Genomic DNA, 19,492 nt, shown 5'->3' with positions numbered 1-19,492 from the left:
AGTGGAGGACTCTGCTTGGAACCCTTACTTCCTTGATGTCCTAACTGACTGGGTGGCAGGTAATGGGCAGTTAATATGGCATGTGGCTCACTGACTTCCTTAGTTGCTATTTTTTGTTTGTATTCAAATACTTGGCTGCCTCTTGTTGCAGGCTTACTGCTGGTGGTAGTGTGGCATAAGACACTGTAGCGCATGCAGTGCAGCAGAGTTCAGGCACCCTCAGTTGGTTGATGGCAGGCCGTTTCTTTGTCAGTGAGTTTGAAGTTGGAGTATTGTGTTAAGTGGGTCTCTACTTATGATGGAATCAGGTGGCCTACGGACCCGTCGTCAACTTAAGCTCCAGGACATTTTAATATCAGCGGCCTCCATGGAGAATGAGGTGAGAGAGGGCAGCATGGCTTTGATAACTGTTTCTTCTTCTGTAGTGCCAGCTATTGATCTTCCCCCGCACTCCCCGTCAATTGGACTATCAAAAACCCCCACTATGATGCTGGATCTAACAGACATTGAGATTCTGGAGGTGAGAAATGTGGGAAATGCGAACATTGTGGATTTGGGGGAAGTGCCACCAATTGAAAATCTGTTTGAAGACCTGTGTAAACAAAGTATAAAGGGATTGAGGGTTGAAGAAGCAGATGCCTTAATTGTCACTTCTCATAGGCCTCCCCTGCTATCTCATCCCCTGAGCATGTGTTGACTCAGAAACATCTGGGGCCCATTGTGGTATCAGGGGTTGATGCAGCTCCTGTCAATTACCACAACGAGACAGGGTAAATGAGCCGAGAACCCCGGTCCCAAATCCAGAACTGCCAGTGGGTATTGAGAGCCCCTCCTCACTCCTGACAGCATGTCTTTCAAGGGACATTGCTGCAATAAAAACAACTCTTGAACGCCATAGGAGTGTAAATGAGGAGAGAGTGGAGAGAGTCATTCATTCCCTGGGCTGTAGAGAAAGAGAGTGGAGAGAGTCATTCATTCCCTGGGCTGTAGAGAAATGGAAGGTAGTTTGAGTAAAAATAAAGAGGTTCGCTCGCCCTGAGAAACTGCTGTTATCAACATCATTACATGGAGAAAAGCTGGCCCTTCGAGGGCCATAGCCCATCTGGCATATTCTCAAAGTACGCTCTTGAAATCAGCCACCAGGAATAAGCATGCTGGCTCCTCCTCTTTGTCGGCTTCAACAACATCAAATAATTCTGTATTTACTCCAACTGTTGGACCTCCGGATTATCATTTCTCAGCAGGATCGGCCTTTTAATTACAGAATAGTATAATGTATTTATTTGGCCCCATTCTTAAAATTGCATGAGGCAATGAATGATAATTATAAAGATCATACTACCCTATTTGCCATGATGCACTCGAGCAAGGTTGGACTATGAGGCTATGAGGCTGAGATATCGTCTCAATGACAGGGGTGCCTTTGTGATTTGACAAAAGGAGAATTGCCCCACAAAACCATCTTGATTGAGGCAATAATGGAATCTCTTAAATGGGGGAGAAAATGTAATGAAGTTAAGATTATGCATCTTAAATCCCAGCCCAAAAAGGACGAAAGAGTGACCATTGGGGAGGACACTACATCCTTGATGCGGGACCAGGGAGATGTCATTAGGGATCTATCTCGATGCAAAGAAAAACCTCAAAGAAGAGCGTAGAATAAGGATGGAGTAGTGGCTCATAGCACTTCCAATATATGACAGTGGGTGGACGCAGGATTAAGGGTGTCAACTGTGCCATGTCCCATAGACTCTGTCCAGAAACCTTTGATCCCGACCCAAACCCATCCCACTTGCAACCCTCCACAGAAAAAAGTAAAAATCATACAACCAACTAAGAAAATTAGATCACATGGATCAAGAAAATGTCTCTGTAATTTGAAAACTCCTCCTCCATTACAAGGAAATTCTTCTGTTCATGCACAAGAGACACAAAATTATGCCCACCGCATCGCCGCTCTCTGCCCCAATTTTCAGTGCTATGCGGATGATACCCAGTTTATTTTCAGGCTACCCTCGGCCTCCTCCTCTCTCTCTCTCATCTCTGAGTGTCCGTCTGCTATCCAGGAGTGGTATGCCGCCAATGACCTCTGCCGTAATGCCAGTAAGACTGAGATTCTACTCATTGGCACACCCACTCCCTCCTTCCCTGCTGCTCTCTGGCCAGCCTCTCTTGGCCCTCTTTCTGCTCCCACCTGCAAGGCTAAAAACCTCGGGGTCATCTTTGACTCCACACTCTCCTTCTCTCCTCACATCTCCGACGTCTCTAAGAAGCCACACTACCAGCTGCACCTCCTCAGAGGTATTCTTCCTTTCCTCTCCTTCCCCCAGAAGCTCACTGTCTCCAGAGCCCTGGTTCTCTCTAGGCTGGACTACTGTAACAGCCTCTATCTAAAACTGCCTGCCTCTACTCTCCGCCATCTGCAACATATCCAAAACAGTACTGCAAGACTTGTCCTTGGCCTCAAGCCCAGGGATCGTATCTCTCCAGGACTGAAATCTCTGCACTGACTCCCAGTGGCTGCGAGGATTAAGTTAAAAACCCTCTGCATTGTCCACAAGGCCTTCTGGGGACTGGGGCCGCAATATCTTCAACTCTGTCTTCCTAAATATCTTCCTTCTCTAGCTCTTCGCTCATCCACCTCCAACTCCCTCAGGGTCAGTTGCTTTTCCAAGCAACGAGTTGGTGGTAGATCTCTGTCGTTGGCAGGAGCCTCCCTCTGGAACAGCCTGCCTGCCTCCCTTAAACTCAAGGAGGACCATCTCCGGTTCCGGAAGCACCTCAAAACCTTCCTCTTTGCTTCTGCTTTCTCTCCCCCTCTCCCCTGCTGAATTCCTGGCTGATACTGCACTGGTTACCTGGCCACCCTTCTGATCTCGGCCCATACCCCACCAGTTGCAAACCTGCGCTGCCTCCCTGGCAACCCTTGCACCTGGGGATTGTTTTCTGTAGCCCTACAGTCCCCCTACCAGCACTTTATCTGCACTTACCTTGAACTTGGCACCTTCTGGCCGTTACTTACTTTCTTATTATTCTACTATCCCATATACCGCACTTCCCCTCTCCCCTCGCACTTTTCCCTTTCCCCCTTCCCATGCACTTGCGCGATCTGAATGACACTGGGCCTAGTAAGACCGTTGTCTGTCTTCCCCTGTTCCCCCTCCCTTTCCTCGTCGCGCCTTGAAACACTTGTGTATAGGCGCATTATAAATGCCATATCATATCATATCATATCATGCTTTTATTTTTAAATCCAATTCTGCACCACAATTTCCCCCTGCTGGAGCAAGTGCTAGTACGTCAAGACTTGGATCAGCAACATATTGAAAGTATACTGGATGGCCTGATGAACTGTTCCACTTATTCTATTAACTGATGATTCAGAAGTAACGGCAACCATGCCTATTGTAGTAGAGAAAAGGAAGGAGCAGGGGTCCACCATTATTGATGCTGATGGGGAGTTGACAGGATCTTCCGTTGTAAGTGTGCAACCCATTCTAACTCTTGCTCACAAACATAATTTGGCTGACTTAAAATATAGGAAGAATGATTTGAAAGCACTTCCTTCCATCAACGTCTCTGGGCAAAACCCAATTGAGAACTTGTCCGACAAAATAAAAGAGAAAGGTGGAAACATGCCTTTGTTGTTGGAACGCCTACTCAACTCCAATGATGGTTTAATGTTAAGCAGAAGAAATGTTTTGAATATACTGCATCATATAACCCAATTGCGCTATATAGATTCTGAAGATATTGTAGTAGTGGAATATGTGATGTAGAAAAGAATGGATTGGGTTAGACTTCATTTTAGATTCAATCTTGTGAAAATGGCCTTGTGGCAATTGTCTTCGGCATTTCTACCTTTGGGTTTTGAACTAAAATATGAATCTATGGGGTTGCAGTGTGGGAGATCCATTGACAAGGGTGGACGCACTGAGAATGTGTCTGTTGCCCAGAAGGATTCCTTAAAAGATTCCAAAATCTATTACATTAAGATCCCTAGAAATGTATCCAAACCCTTGGTGCCAAACCTGGAAGGGTTAACTAAAAAACCATCAGCCCATTCAGAGTGACCTTCTCATCCATAGAGAATCATGAAAGGTTGGTTGATATGACTTTAGAGTGCAAACCCTTGCAATGGAAGGTCCAAGACTGGTCCCGGGAGTCTTAGACCAGTAAAGTGATTAATAGATTTTACAGGGGCTGAACGGCGGGGAGGTTACAGTTGGCTGTTGGAACATGGTGTGGCTTTTTACATCGAATTTAATGACGATGACCTTTGCCTGGAGCTTTTTGCCATTTTATGTCTCCAGGAAACCTTGCTTCGGCATACTTCAATCTGTGATGGGTACTCAGCCTTCCTAAATCCTAAAATGCAACGAGAGAAGGGTAGACCATTTTCAGGGCTCCTAACATTGGCTAAAACAGGAAAAGGGATTATAGTAATTAAAAATCTGAACCCTAATCCCTGGCTTTAAAGGTTAGTCTTGGAAATTGTTCATTGAAACCTTAGTAGAATTAAATTGGGAATTGTATTTAACCTCTACTGAATCCCAGTCAAAATTGCTTTAACACATTTTTTATTGATGGTGTAATGAGTCTAATGGAAGCAACCTGTGCAGATCTAAAAGACCCTTATGTTTTTATGTTACAATATGCAGTGATCTTAACATTAAATGTTTGGATAACAACAGTGTACTGACTAGACATATGAAGGATCTGGCTACATCCTTACAAGAGAGAGTAAGTGTTTAGATGAGAGAGGTAGAGACTAGAGAATTGCATCTATTGAACAGTCGGACCAGAGCTGATATCCCTGGGGAGTCAACTTGGGCCTGTGGCAGCTAAAAAGCCATACTTCTTTGTATCCACTGACCTACTTTCTCTTGTTGATTCACTGACTGGGGTTTCTATGAAGAACAGTGATCACAGTTGTTGAAAATGATGCGGAGAGGCGAGCGCAGAGCCTGCAAAAAAGTAATGGCAGCTGATATTGAAGTCTCACAAGTATAAGATGCCTCACATTCTATCAAAATTCAAGGATGTGATAGATAAAGACGGTTCTGGCCTGAAATATGCTTTTGCTTTTATGGAGTTTGAAGTAACAACATGCAGCGATAATAAACCAGACTTTCACCATAAGCACACTTATAACAAAGACTAAGTAGAGTGTAGAACGATATGTTGTAGAGACCTTCAAAAATAGACACAATTGCCAAGAAACTTGAGCATCATTTTGATTGGGAAAAGAAAGGAGCAGTACAAAAATTGGTTGAGAATGTTCAAATCCCAAAGACTGCAATATGAAGTAGAACAAATGCTGAGAGGAGTGTGTAAAAGAAATCTGCACAATCTATGGGATTTAATTAATAACAATGGTACCCCTCAATCTGCTCTTTTAGTTCATGCAGTTTCAGAAGAGCAATGGATTAGTCATTAGCTGTCTTTGCAACCATTAAATTGGGAATCCCTAAAAAAGAACTCGGAAATCAGGACAAATGGGACTTCGTTTTGGACCATGAGGATATTGAGATGCTAATTTCAAAATTGAGCTCTTCACGTGCCGCGGGTCCAGATAGTCTCACCAATAGTACACTTAAGGAAACTGCTATGGGCTGAATTTACTTTTCTTTTGTTTCAGCAGATAATAAGTGAAAGAAAGGTTTGGAGCTCCTGGAAGCAGGCTATAATAATACCAATATTCAAAAAGATTGATAGGGAAAATCCCAAAATGTATTACCCTATCGCTCTTTTGGAAATCCTGGGGAAAATCTTTGCCACATTTATTCTCTTGCATTTTAACTCATGGGCAAATACTTCATGTAGGTTGGACCCATGTCAGGCTGGGTTCATTAATGGTGTTGGGCCAGTCTTAACCTCTTCCTGCTGAATTTGTTAAAATTGCAGGCTATTAAGAAGGGTTCCAAATATTATTGCCATTTGTAGAATTGGAGCAAGTGTTTGATAGTGTTAATAGAAAAAGATTATGGACGAAACTGGCAAATTGGAATTGCCCTGTCCATTTGAAACTACTATGCAGGACCGATTGACCTTACAGGGACAATTATCAGCACATATTGATACATACAGGGGGTTGAAACAGGGCTACCCCTGACACTAATATCGTTCAATCTATATTTTTCAGACTGGGGTAGTGGTCAGGAGTATATAAACAACTTCCCTCCAAAAGTTAACGCTATAAGCCTACCATGGATGCTCTATGCTGACGATTTGATCCTCATTGATCTGACTCCTGTAGGCCTGCAATGTACATTGGATGGCCTACAGAAATATATGACAACAAATTATCTGAGGAATAATGTGAATACATCTAAAGTAATTATCCTTAGAGCATCTAGAGGAAATTTAAAACACATGTTTAAATGGCATGTTGGGCAGGAACCCCTTGAAATTGTGAATGCTATGATCTATCTGGAGGTTCAGGTGAACGAAAAACATTAATGATCAACCTTGGGTTATGGAATTGAGAGCTAAAACTAAAAGTTTGACATCCTAAGGTGTATCATTGCATCTCAGTTATGGCAAGTTTACCATTTTACTAGTACGATCTTTCTATCAGCTAAAGGGCGTTCCAATTTGTTCATATGGAGTGGAGGCTAGTTTAAATCTCCTGTGGCAGATTTGGGATACTCTCAAAGAAAGTTGTGGGAAGATAATACTCTGCCTCCGGAAACGGTTGCAATTGGCCCTTATCAGATACGAACTAGGCCTCCACTCGTACTCAGTAGTCCTGTGGAAGTCATTGCCCCTGCTGCGGAAATCCATTTTGATGAATTTACTCCTCTCTCTGGAGATCTTAAGGAGTAGTAATAAAGTGGACTGGCCTCGGGACAATTGTAAGGCTAAATGTGTGGATACCCAAAAAAAAGTGGGTAGTCTGATTGAACATTTGATAAAAAATCCCATCGCTGTGAAAAAGAAATTGCAGCACCAGGATTGGATTGATACAAAAGAGAAAAGAGTCCAATATAAACTGATGAAAACTATTAAGATTGAAAATAGACTGCTTGATACAGGTCCCAAATACCTGCCTACATTTCCAAGTGTTTAATGCTAGTTCACTCTCAGCTGATGAATTGTGGAATATTGCTTTGGTGAAGGGGAAACAGGCGGTGAGATATTTGCTTTAGTGAAATTATTAAATTAAGTGTTTGAACGACCAAAATGATGTTGAGGTGTTTTTAATTACTCCCTGTGAACATTGTATAAATTACTTAGAGATGGGAGTTTAAAGATGAGGTAATGTTGGATGAATTGTTTTATGTGTTATAGTTTCAAAAAAGGTAGCAGGCGCCCCTCTCCAGAAAAAACATGGCATGATAACCTGTTCTGTGGTTTGTTCCCACTTTGAGAGTTTGCAGCCAGTGCTTTTTGCTCACTGTACCTTTCACAGATGGGAAATATTCATTTGCATATCAGTCTTTGTCCCGCATGGTCAGTCCAGCACCGAAGTGCTATGGCAATTCCCTTCTGAACAAGAGTACTAATAGCAACCCCATACATGTGTTTCAGCCTTGTTGGGCCTCATCAGTGAGGTGGAGCTGTGCCACTCTGATCACAGTGAGCAGGGAGTCCACGTCTGGGTTCCCCAAGGTAACTCAGGGTGACCAACCCCAAGTTCCTTGCTAAATTGTTTCAAAAAAGGTAGCAGGCGCCCTTCTCCAGAAAGTACAACGCATGATAACCTGTCATGTGGTTTTTTTCCCACTTTGAGAGTTTGCAGCCATTGCTTTTCACTCACTGTACCTTTTACAGATTTGAAATAAGTATGTTCATATCAGTCTTTGTCCCGCCCACATGGGCAGTCCAGCACCAAAATGTTATGGCAATTCCCTTCTGAACAAGTGTACCAACAGCAACCCCATACACCTGTTTCAGCCTTGTTGGGCATCATCAGTGAAGTGGAGCTGTGCCTCTCTGAGCACAGTGAGCAGGGAGTCCACGTCTGGGTTCCCCTCAGGTAACTCAGGGTGACCAACCCCAAGTTCCTTGCAAAATTGTTGAAAGAACATGGCATGATAACCTGTTCTGTGGTTTTTTCCCACTTTGAGAGCTTGCAGCCATCACTTTTTGCTCACTGTACCCTTCACAGATGGGAAATACCTATTTACATATCAGTCTTTGTCCCGCCCACATGGGCAGTCCAGCAGCAAAATGCTATGGCAATTCCCTTCTGAACAAGAGTACCAACAGTAACTCCATACACGTATTTCTGTCTTGTTGGGCCTCATCAGTGAGGTGGAGCTGTGCCTCTCCAAGCAAAGTGACCAGGGAGTCCATGTCTGGTTTCACCCAGGTAACTCAGGGTGACCAACCACAAGTTCCTTGCAAAATTGTTTAAAAAAATGTAGAAGGCGCCCCTTTCCTGAAAGAACATGGCATGATAACATGGTTGCTGCTGGTACTCTTCAAAGGAGGTTTGCCTGGCATTTCGGTGCTGAACTGTCCTTGTGGCCGGGACAAAGACTGATATGCAAATGATTATTCCTCCTTTGTGAAAAGTAGAGTGAGCTAAAAGCGATAGCTGCAGACTCTCAAAGTGGGCAAAAACCACAGAACAGGTTATAATTCCATGTTCTTTCTAGGGAGGGGCGCCTGGTACCTTTTTTGTATTTCATGTGTTATACTTTGATGAACATTGTTAACATTGTATGAATTGGGTAGAATGGTATTTTAAAGACATGGAAATGTTGGATTAATTGTTTTATGTAACATATTCTGAAGAAACTGCAAAACGTTTGTAATAAACCAGAACAATAAAATAAAATTAAATGAAAAAGAAGACTTTAATCTGCTGCAGCATTTGCATAACATTCACAGATGGAAACGTCTCCATGTCTTCTTGCAAACCACACCACTCCGCCTCAGTCAACCCTCTGCTTCTCTCGAACCCCTCTTCAACCTTTCTCTCCCTTTCTGAAGCCTTTTGAGTAATGCTTTCTTACCACAAATCAGCCTCAATCTGCATAAACTTCTCCTGAATTTCCCTGAAGATTTATGACTCCTAAAAGGGTTTTGGGCAGATTAAATGTGGGAGAAATGTTCACGGTAACCCATAAGACTATCTCAATTCCTCTATCAGAAAAGCAGGAGCCAGAGATTACTTTTGGGAAAATTCACCCATGCCTAATCAGGTCTAAATATGCGGAAAGGCAGGGTCATGGGATCCACAGTAAAGCACCAGCAACCCAGAATGTTAGCTGTGCAGGGACAGCTCAATAATGTCAGTGGGTCCTGTAATGCATTGTGCAAGGCCTTAGATCAGGCAGTGAGGGAAGACAATGGCCCTTATTACGAGTCAGGCGTTAAGGGGTTTACGGCGCCGTAAATGGCGCCGACCCTTAACGCCTGATTACAAGGTCCCTTAGCGCCATGGTGAGTTTAACGCCTGCTTTTTGCAGGCGTTAAAATCCATGGCGCTAAGGGACCTTGGAGATAATTACGGCACCGTAATTTACGGTGGCGTAATTATCTCCTTCCCCACTCACATTATGCCCTATGGGGCAAGAATGGGGAAGGGTAAATGGGAAATGGGGATTTACCGCCCCACTCACCTTGGAATGGGGCGGTAAATCCGCCAACCACCATGGCGTAAACATAGTTTACGCCATGGCGGTAAAGGTACGACCCAGGCGGTAACTTACCGCCTGGGCCGTAATGAGGCACAATGCCTCCTTGGTCACTCGCAATATGTTGGATGATATCAGCAGCAGTGGGCTTGTAAGGGTACAATATGAGGTAAAGAAGAATGGGGGATTGGGGAGCAGAAACTGAGTAATAAAGAAATGAAGTTCAATTTTAAAAAAAACAGTCGTAAATGATAATGCTGTGACCAGCATGTCACTTGATTGAGGTTTGGGGACACATTGTAAATGTTGCTTATTCGTTAAACAACTGGGCAGAAAGGATAATTCTGTAACCAGCATACCACTTGAATTATTTGACCCTCTCACAATGCATAATTACACCTAAAACCAAGCAGTCAAACCTTTTTTCTGTTCACATACATTTATATGCATTGGTTTATGTCTCCGTGCGGCACAAGTGCTCAGCGGGCGTCATAGGGCAGACTGTTGCATGGTCCTTTAAGAGAATGATCAACGGTCTATCTACACCGTGTGTCTAGCTCTGATAGTTTAGTGGTTCCGTACGCAGTGTTCATAGATCATGTGGGCTTGAGTACCTTTAGATGATGAATCAGAGATGGCTAGTTCCAGGACCTGCATGTATCTAAATTCCCCCGGCCACTCTTGTTTTGTTGCTCAATTTCACTGTTGGATCAAATTGATTGCTGGATCTAAACATTTTAAGTGGGTCTCCTTAGAGACCAAAGGTCAGTTTATGGATGTATAAAACAACATGCTGAAAATTAGCAGCAAGTCTTATATTTAGGAAGCACTTGTGGCTCCAAAGGCCTAGAGGTACTTCAGCATGGGTGGTGCTATTACCCATAAGCCATCTCCTTTGCACAAACAGTGGGTTGTAGGGTCCCATGTTTGAGCTGTGGAGAGTGTGAATGAGGTGTGATTTTCATGGGTTGAATGGGTAATGTGTAGTGGCGGAGGTGGACATGCTCTATGGCATTGGGTATCGCAAAGGATTAGGGTGTGTTTTGATGTGCCGAGGCAAGTTTAGCTTATCTATAGTGCATTTCTATGCAGTGTGGTCTAACACAGATTTGGAAATAGGTGTTGTTATTAGGTTTGTTGAAGTATCCTTTGGTCTCAAACTTATATCCCCATTTAGTGTTTGTGACACACATATTTAGTATTTGGGAGGGGATTGGGGTTTGCTTGGATTTGATTTAACTCTCATGTATCAGGATGTGTGCCTTCTCAGGGGGCTCTGAGTCAGACTTCTAGCCACTGGTGTTTCTTGAGGTGGTGGGTTGGTTAGAACTTGAATCCCAATCTGTAAGATAAGAATTGATGAAGACTCAGGACTTCCATGTTACTTTCACAATGGGGGACAAGGGATTTTGGGGTCGCATTGTACATTTTGATGGTTCTTTTTTAATGCAGGAAGCCTTTTGGTTGTTACTCTGTGGGATGATTTGCAGGGGCTCAACAGCGGGATTGTCTTTCAATTTTTAAAGATATTCTCGGGGAGAGGATTGGAGCATGCTGCTTTGCAGAAATAGTGATGGTACTGGCCCATCTGCCCCAAAGGTGTGATGAAAACTGATATACAAATTGTAACTTGGAATATTAAGGGATTCAACTGTATGGTGCAGAGGGGGAAAGTACTGCAGTTGTCTCGGCAGGATATCTCAGGGGCAACACACTCGTCGTGGAAGCAAGATTACATATGGCATCACAGGTTCGATCCCAGGGTCCGTGCTTAAAAACCTCTGGGTATTAACCGTGTTATAAATAACCCATTACAATTACAGTACCTGAATAGTACAGCATGTGTTATCACCTTCCTGCAGGAGACTCATATGTGGCAAGAGGAGTCATGGAAACAAATCTGGGGATCAGTGGCCAAAGTCTTTGTATCCTGGAATGACTGTAAGGCTCAGGGTTATCAGTATTTTGCAGAAGAACCTACTTACAACCGTTTCTCACCCACTCATAATCTTGGGGGCAGAAAAATCTCAGTCAAAATTAGTTTTCAAAACAAAAGTATCCTTTCATGTAACATCTGTGCCCCTTCCTGTAGGAACTCAGCATTTTTCGTAAGGTTGCACAACATATCTATGGCATCAGGTGCAACTTGCTAATATTGGGGGGGTGACTTCAATGATCTGCTCACAATGTATTAAAAAGATCCATCTGGACCTAGGAACTGTGGCAGAGTGAATACGCCAGGGCCTTGAAGAGCCTCATGAAGGAGCATGCCTGGAAGTTGCAGAATCTAGTTTGACGAGAATGTACACTGTACTCAACTACTCATGAGACATACTCAAGTCTGGCTTTTTGCTTAGTCTCGGGTAGGATCACATGGGCCTTTTGGCACATCATATTCTTAGACTATGCTCAACTGGGAAATTCAGAGTTTGCTATCAGCTTAAGATTGTGATTGTGTAAACCACTGAATTGTTCTTCTGATTTTGGATCCAGCCCCAACACATACCATGGTCATTGAGCTGACCCCTCAATTTCTCTCATCTCATGGATAAGAAAATTAGAATACAGATAAACAAAGAAGTAACAAGGAAGTCACTGGTTTCATCAAGATCAACAGAAATGAGCAGGACAACATGGATGGTAGAAATTGACAGAATGACCTCTGTATAATGGAGGTGACATGACTGGTTTTCTTCAAAGATTTTGGATCCAACGTCTAGGCCTCTCCTTCTCTCATCCCCTGAAAATTGAAAGGGCTCACCACCAAGGGCATTGCAACACCCATTACCCATCCAATAAACCACTCAGAATCATTCTAAACCTCTTGTGACTTATAAAATTAGCATGGATCCTTTAAGCTGCCATAAACTCAGGCCAACATAAATGGAATAGCACAAGAATGTACCTCAACCTAGATTTCTCCAATTCTATCACTGAAGCGAGAAAGAGATGCTTTGCTACAAGACCTACCTGAGATAGCTAGTCATTATTTGTAGCCTTGCATGCACAACACTACTTGATCCAAGGATGTACAAGATGGTCTGACATTTTTTCTTTAGTGGCTCACTCATGAATCCCAAATATGGTGACTACCCTTACTGATTCTAGCCTCCAGGGGCTAAAGTTTTTACTCTCTGCAGTATTAAAAAAAAATATTCTTGTTATTGCTCTTATCTTAATTAATGTTTGATAAATGTTGGCTCATCTCTTTTGCTTTTATGGCATAGCATTGCTTGTCCAAAAGTGCAAATTAAAGTTAGGTTTGTTTTAAAGTATATGGTCTACCACTTCATTCATTTCTTAGGGCTAATGACAGAATTATTGGCACACAGTGAGTGTAGCACTGTCCTCTCTCCCCATGGTAAATTGTCTTCACTATTTACCAGGGCACTACACCCCTTCCCGACTTACTCTGCTTCTCTCACTCACCTGCCTTTTCTAGAAACTGAAAAAACTAGCTTGCCTACCTACGCCTTCATCTCACATCCTTGGTAATAGCGCACATTTTTGGCGGATTTCCCCCCAGCTCAGAGCAGATATATCCGCTGAAGCCCTGATTTGGCGGACCCTTACATCTGGCGGTAATAGCGCGACCGCCGGATTTAAGGATTACTGCCAAACTCGGGATGAGGCCCATAGTCTGGTACAGTTAGAGCCTTTCTAGGCCTTTGAAATGCACCAAGGATATAGGTGTTTTTCAGGAGACTCATTTTTCTCTCAATGAGTCCAAATATCTTCAATGTGATCAGGTCTCCCTGTTTTCTTTACACTCCCTTTTCTAACAGGAGCAATAGGGCATTCTAAACAAAGTGGTACCATAGAGACGGATTCAATCAGCCATTGGTGTGATGGCTATATCTGACCGTAAACCCATCGGGTCCATCTTTGACCTGCATGCACCTAGGAAAAGACCCTCTAGAAGATGCCTACACACTTCAGGTCTAAGGATCAATGACACCAAAAACCTCATCATAGGCCACTTCTTAGAGCTTTCATCCTTGAATAAACCACTTGACATTTATCACCCCATTTCCTCTGGGATGCCACAAGCCCTCACTTTGGGCATCTTATTGCAATGTAGCTCAGACGAGACGATCAGAGCATAAAGAAATGATTGCCCTAAAAAGAGAAATTAAGGTACTGGAAAGGAGATTTGCTGTGACTGCTAATATCATGTGATAAATAAGCTGGAAATGTGATCTAAATACACTGCTCACTGCATGTGCTCAATTTGTGCTCGTAAATGCTCATGCCAAGTTGAACTTTGGGAAAAATATGAGTGGAGGGTAGGCCATCTAAAATCTAGACACAATTGCGCAAGAATAGTATAGTGACTGATGACTCCCATATATACTCCCATATAGAAAATACTTTTTCTCATTTTGTTCATTCTCCCCCTTACCACACAATCATATCCTCTGGTCACTATAGATGAAATCATCAAGTCATTAAATAAAGGGAAATCACCCAAATCGGATGTCCGTCCAGTTGAATGGTAATGCATGCTCTGACAAACATTGGTATAGAAGCTCCTCGATCTCTTCAATAACAGAATCCAAAGCCAAAATAACAATGGGTCTCATTACGGGTCCAGCGGTAACCATGCCAGTGATACCGGCGGGTTGCCGCCGGACCCGTGAATACTTACCAGCGCCTGACTTTCCGGTGCCACAGGGGGATTACAACCACGGCGGCCCGGAAAGAATTCTATGGGAGTGGGGACCACAGAAGTACCAGCACCATTGCAAATGGTGCCGGTGCTTCGGTGATGGTCTCCCTACCGTGACTGATGTGCATGGCAGGGTCAGACCTGTCGGGCACGGTGGCTCCGGCAGGCAGACCTATAATATGCCGGTCCGGAAACAATGGTGCCAGTAAACTTAACGGCACTGTAGTTTCTGGCATGACATACTTATAATGAGGCCCAATGGTTCCTTCCTGGCGGCGCTCATAATAGTATCTCCTAAACCAGGGAAGGAAGCTACTTGCATCAAAAAGTATAGACCTATTTCCATTAATAATTTTAAATGTAAAGTGTTCGCTAAACATATTGCTGTGAGATACCTACCTTAATATTGCTGTACCATGTGGGGTTTGTAAATCTTTGGCTTTCTTATGACAAGACTCAGATACTATGAAATGTGCCAACAAGGAAATCCAAGCCTGTGGCATGGTTAAATCTCTTCACTATAATCCCAGATGATCAATGCATGTTGGCAAATCTTCCTTACAGTATTCCTTTTAACCAAGGGAACTGGGCATGGATGTCCGCTCTCCCAGATTCTCTTCACATCATCCTTTAAACCCCTGCTTAAACAAATTCACTAACCACCAAACATCCAAGGCTTCACAGCTAGAGAGCACAGACTTAAAGTTTCAGCCTAGGGTAATGACATCTTAACATTTGTTACTGATCCAGAAACATTGCTTCTAGCACTGATGCCACTTGTTCTAGAGTATGGTTCTATCTCAGCGTGCTGGGAATAGTAAAACTGCATATTCACTCATCTCACTTCGTCACTTCCCCATCACTTGGCAAAATAAAAAGATCACGTACCTTGAAGTTTTGTTCCTCACCAAACTTGAAGAAACAGTCACAGTAAACACTGGTGCATGATCATCGGGATACCAACCTTTTTTTTATTTATTTTTTACTGTGCATTGTGGGATGTATTTACCCATGCATCCGAGCCCTACCTCAAAACTGTGCAGTACTGACATGGAAAACATCATGATGGCCAGAGCTTCCCAGAAAATGCACAGGGAAATGCATGAAGAATAGGCTGCCACCCATTTTTGCCGATGTTATGGGCACAGAAGGACACTGCCTAAAACCACCATTGGACTACCCGCACAGTAGTCTGAAACCATTGGGAATGGCAATGCTGATTGCCAAATGCAACCTAGAATTGTTGGGAATTCATTTTCTTAAATCCCAAAAATGGGTGCAGTACCAGTACTCACCACTATCCAAAAGCCGGCAGTTTAAAACCACCCTGTGTTTCTCTGAAGGCAAGCCAAAGTGCCTATTTCAAACATTGCAATATGTGCAAAATATTCACTGGACACCAGCAGACATTTGGTAGAATGGAGTTTTGTGTGCCTACAAAATCTGGGAAATGAAGAGCCCAGAACAATGCTTATAACAAAACTGGCTGAGCTATGGAGTCAGCAGTTTAAGTTGCACTGGATTTAAAGACACTAAAATCGAAAATGTTTAGATTGACTGAGTGACCTACTTTTGAGTGTCACATAGGTTGCAATTGTTTAAATGTCATAGTTTTAAACTTAGAATCAGCCTTCTAGCTGCATATGTGAAAATGTTTAGTTTTATTTGAATGCAGAAACTGGGGAACAAAAAGTGACATTTTATCTGAAACCTGGCTTAAGGAACTGAATTCTGCCTGGCAACTACCCCCATCAGGAGTGAAACTTGAGTCACAGCTGTGTTCCCAGGCCTAGCTGCCCTTTTGCTGCTCACACTAAGGATATGCCATCTATCTGATAATTGAATTACCTGTGCTCTGCAGGAAAGTGAACAAAGCCCTGTCCTTGCTCAGGCAAAGGTTTTATTGGCAGGAGTCGTAAATGGTCGTAAAAAGTGGCTTCCTCCTGAGGAAAGGGGAGGAGCACTGCCTGTGAGAGCAAGCTGGCTTGGCAGAACTGGAAAAACCAGAAATGCAACCTTGTGCTGAGGGTAAACCACACCCCTTTGGAGCCAGAACATAACTTTAAAAAGATGAATAACTCATAGAGCGGACATGTGAAAATGTTATAAATGATACCATAATTCTTGTGATTTTTCTGCCCACATTTTAAGAGGTTTTTCGACCCGGTGGCGTGTTCAGGGGGGTTTTAGCGGAAAAGTGGGGATAACTCTAAATGTATGCATGTTAAAAATCTGAAACTTCATCAGTGAATGTCCGTACTCCCCGCGCACATGTATGTAAAGTTGGGTCAATGTCAGAAATTGCAAAATCAGTTAAAAAGTGAAATATGTGCCGTTTCTGAATGCAAGCTCCCAGGAAGAGCAGAGTTTGAACAGGGGATACCTCCTGTAATGCATGATGGGTGCATATGATTTTAAAACAATATGTACCTCTGCAAACATGTATTTGTTTCAAATCTAGATTTGTGTGTAAGTTGACAGGAGGAGTGGACTTTCTGCAGGCTGTAAAATGACATCACTCTGACTCACAGTTCATTCCCCAATCAAATGATAAATGGAAGTTTGACCAATTAGAAGCTGAGAGAGAGGTAGGGTCAGTGATGCGAGAACACACCCACATTCTAAACACATAAAAGCAGACAGACAGGACAGATAGGGACTTTTTCAATTCCATCTGCAGCGGGACGCTCTGCCGGAAAAATCCATGCTTTACCTCCATCAAACCTCCAGAGAGCCAAACTAGAGACTTCAATCTATCCAGAACTAGAGACCCAGACCAGAGAACCAGAGAGAGCTGACCCAGATCACTGTGAAGTGCAGAGACCAGAGGCGAATTTAAAACCCTGACCAGATCCGTGATGAGGCCCATTTCACTCAAGAATATAGTGTGAGTACCTAGAAAACTGTGCAGAACCAATCTCCTAGTTAAAATAATATAATTCAATCCATTTTTAACCTAAGTAGAACTGCAGCTTAGCAATTGTGTTATCCTGCCATCATTTTTAAAGCTGAAAAAGTGTGCGTTTAAAATTTGCAAAAACCAAAAACGACCTCCAGTAAATCGGTCATATCTCCGCAACCGTTTGGGCTAGAGACTTGTAATAACTTTCATTTGGAAGCTGAGATCCTGGGCTTTCCTAGGACCCCAAAACGATAGAGATAGTCCTTGCGGTTCCTCTGTAATAGCGCTCGGCGCATCCGCGAATTTTGCCGCGATTTGCAATTTCTTCACGTGTAAAAAGACAGCAGTTTTGCTTTTCCATTTGCCAGAAATTCGTTTAACCTGTTAACTATCCCTGCATCATTGCTAGTGTGAGCCTGGACTAATATTAACTAGATACCACTCACCCTGAACCTCTGAAAGGGAATTAAAAGCAAATTTAGCATATTTCTCATCCATTGCTAGCACATATCAAAGCATTTGGGCTTGTGTTTTCAAAACTCCTATCTGTGTTTTCAAACTTCTGTTGTCTAAGCTTGCTGGGGTGAACTGAATTACAGTTGATTGCATTTCTGAGAACTGTGTGCTTCCTTCCATTTCCTTGCCTTGCATCAAGGGGGGGAGGGGATTGCCAGAGAAAAGTGATTACATTGTTTGGTTGAAATCATATTGAGTATTTTCTGTACTGCATTCATTGAATATTGCATCCACCTGAGCTTACATAAAGCATCCTCTACCACATTATACTTTTGTTCCTATTTACCAGTGTGCTACCTTATCCATTTCATGTCAACTCATTAGTGATTATAAGAAGTGTGCTAGTGCCAGATTCTCCGTTGTTGATCTTTATCATATCAGATTAAGTGTGCTATTCAATTATTAATTTATTATAAAGTGTGATATATATATTTTAAATTATCAAATAAACCTTTTAAACTTGCAAAACAGAACTACTTCTTGGCTCAGTGGGGACAGGGGGATTCCAAGAGAGGGGTGTTATATAGGGGTAGTCATCCAGAACGCATGAACTGGACATAAAGATATATCAATAAGGGTTTTCATTCAGTATTATAGACTAGGCGTTGACTTCGCTGTAGTGTTGAATTGAATCCTCTTACAAATTGGGGGCTCGAGCCGAGACGTTGGGTTAGATTTACCACTTGTGCAGCTTAATACAGTGTGCTAACTGACGGGATACATACATCAGGTCGGATCACCACGCTGCATTACGCTGTGAAGCATTCCTCAAAAGGGACACTCCAAGAAAAGTTCTGTTCTGCAAAAATAAAATACAAACTTCTGTAAGTCAGGACAGAGACCAATCTCTAGAATGACGACCTTAGTAGACATGAAAATAGCCAGAGAGCACCTCTTGCATAAGCTATTTGTGAGAGGTGAATGGACCGAACAGGGCCAGGATGTGTGGTTGCAGGCCATCACACAACAGGTCACTGAAACAGGGTCAGATATATATAGAGATCAGGGTCCCTTACATGTGGCCCTGAGTGAACTATATATGGCTCCTAAAGCCAAAGAGGAACACAATAAGATTGCCAGGATAGCAGCATACCTGTACCTATATATGGGAGACATGCAGGACAGATGTGCTGAAAGCCAAAATCTGGCAAATAGGCAACAGATGGCATTACAGAAGGCCCAATCTGATCTGGACTCTTCTGAGCAGAGGCTGCAGAGGAGCCAGGAGGCAGAAAATGATAGTAGGCAATATATCATTAAAATAAAAGAGGATATGGGCATCCTACAACAGGAAAAGACAGACCAGGATACCCGATTTCTGGCCCTGCAGAAGGAGCACCAAGACAGTTTGGACTCCTTACTGCAGAACCAGAAAAAGCTGGAGCAACAGATCAATTTCAACAGGGCATGCACAGAGCAGGTAGCCACCCTGCAAATCCAACTAGACAGAGAGAAAGAGGAGAGCAATAAACTGATTCTGAAAGACCTGGATACCCAGGCAGAGTTTGATGAGGAGCGCCAAAAAGCTGGTGCCCTTCAACGGCAAAGGGACGACCTGGCGGCACAAATGCAGGCTCTTAGTCAGGAAAGAGACGCCATAGGCCAGGAAGTCTGCCACTTAAAAAAGGAAATTGAAGAAAATCACCTGGCCCTCCAGGGGCTGGGTGATCTCCAAAAAGAAAACCAGAACTTGGTAGAGCACACCAGAAGGGTGGAAGATGCTCTAGCAAGAAAGGAGCAGGCCAATAGGGACATTGCCCAGGAGGTAAACCTCCTGCAGCAAAGACTGGCCCAGTTCTCCAGGACCAACCAGGA

Source organism: Ambystoma mexicanum, chromosome 4p (genome assembly GCF_040938575.1).
Source record: "Ambystoma mexicanum isolate Mex_15411 chromosome 4p, UKY_AmexF1_1, whole genome shotgun sequence".
NCBI classification, from domain to species: domain Eukaryota; kingdom Metazoa; phylum Chordata; class Amphibia; order Caudata; family Ambystomatidae; genus Ambystoma; species Ambystoma mexicanum.
Note: the sequence above shows the minus strand (reverse complement) of the source record.